Raw genomic sequence first — 882 nt, forward strand, 5'->3', positions numbered from 1 at the left:
GATTTAAAAAAAAAATCAAGAAAAATCACTTTTCAGCCAGAAAAAAATCTACTTTATGGTTATTTTGTTTGGTTGCCCCATGTTCTTACTTTCAGTGGGAGAGTTGTTTGAGGAGGTTACGTGATCCATGACACATTATGGGGAAATTCCCACTTTATTCCCATTAATGGTGGGAACTGGAAGATGCATCTGGCAAAGGCATCTAGAAATTGAGGTACCTGTATTACACCTCCCTGGGAAAGATTGTACCAACATATCCTGCCTAAAATATCGTGCTTTAAAAAAAAAATAGATCGAATTATTGTTAAAATTTTTCATTTGTTTTTAATTCGAGGAATTTTTTTGGTCTCACTCTTTCTGGTTTGAAGGAGGGGGCTGCTGTGAAAGGCTGGGAGGTTTCTGTGAGGCTCAAATGTTGTTATTTCAGGTATAATATCGACATTTATAGGCACTGAAAATGAACAAACCTGTTCCAGCAGCAAACAGATATTTGAACTCTCTGAATGACAGAAAAACTTAATGAAAAATGGACCGAATTAGTTCCATTTCTACACCTTCAAGGGCCTGGGTTTGTTGGAAAGAGCTTGGTCAGAAGTTAGGGAGTCTTATTTGTAAAGAGCTTTGTCCTGTTTCCAGTGGAATCTCTTCCCAGTTCCCTATTTCCATGCAGTTTGTCCAGTGTGTTCCCTCCCTTTGGAAGCAGCTCTTTTTACTTAATGCATTTTCTCTGTCCTGGGTTTCTGGGATTTCAATTACATTTCTGAACATGTTCAGCACCACTGCCCTTCTCACCCCAAAGTGCAGCAAAAGTTGCTAAAACCCACCCTGACCTTGGACACTTCCAGGTATCCAGGGGCAGCCACAGCTTCTCTGGGCAACCTG

The sequence above is a fragment of the Manacus vitellinus genome, unplaced genomic scaffold (genome assembly GCF_001715985.3).
Source record: "Manacus vitellinus isolate BGI_N305 unplaced genomic scaffold, ASM171598v3 scaffold_86_pilon, whole genome shotgun sequence".
NCBI classification, from domain to species: Eukaryota; Metazoa; Chordata; class Aves; order Passeriformes; family Pipridae; genus Manacus; species Manacus vitellinus.